The sequence below is a fragment of the Nanorana parkeri genome, unplaced genomic scaffold (assembly GCF_000935625.1).
Source record: "Nanorana parkeri isolate BGI_ZX_2015 unplaced genomic scaffold, ASM93562v1 scaffold2978, whole genome shotgun sequence".
Lineage (NCBI taxonomy): Eukaryota > Metazoa > Chordata > Amphibia > Anura > Dicroglossidae > Nanorana > Nanorana parkeri.
The window spans coordinates 84,066-84,949 of record NW_017309246.1 but is presented as its reverse complement, the minus strand read 5'-3'; positions in this window follow the sequence as shown (position 1 = coordinate 84,949).

The window sequence follows — 884 nt, the reverse complement described above, 5'->3', positions numbered from 1 at the left end:
TTGTCAGGTGGGGGAGGAGGAAGCAGTGCTGGATCAGTGATTTGTATATAAGGTATCAGGTAAGGCCTGAGCCGGAAACGCGGGGGATTATCATGATTTTGGTGAAACGTTACAGAAGTGAAGACTTTTATTTGGGTTCATTGAGCTGCTTTGGTGATATTTGATTGTTATTTTTGTCTTTTGTTTCCCCTTTGAACCTTTAAAACCCCCCGAAACAACTTTCATTTTGCTTTCCCCATTTATCCCAAGTTGGTGAAATTTTACCAAAATCTGCGGAATTTCACCAAACTTAGAGAAATGAAAACATTCATCTCCACTGACGCCGAATTGCTGTAAACTGATGACTGGTGACGTTGGGTTGCCATGGGATACGGCAGCATGCTCATCATCGGGTCTCTGTCTCCTGCGATCGGCCTGCGCGCGTCTGTCAGCGTCTGAGCGCTCCTCGGCGTCTTGTGGATGACGCGCCGAGTGCTTTGTCCTGCTGATGGAGACGCATCCATCTGCTCTAATGGGTCCCGGCATTGGCTCTGCTGTGAGAGGACGGCGCTGAGCTGTCGGCAGGTGCGGCCCTTTATTGATGACATGACGGGGGGTCCGGCTCGGGCTCAGCCAGCAGTTCAGAGGTTAAGTTTGTGTCAATCTTAGAGGTAGAAGCTTCTCTTCCCCCCTAAGTGCTCCATTTCCAGGTCAGTGAGCGCTCAGCCCCTGTGCGCTGTCACTACGCATCGCTCTGCGGGTGCACCGTGCCCTGCTCCTGGGGGAACGCAGCACAGCAAAGAGCTTACACAGATACACTGCACAGACCCAACCACCGGAGAGAGAGAGGGAGGGGGAGAGAGTGAGGGAGGGAGGGAGAGGGAGGGAGAGGGAGGGAGAGGGAG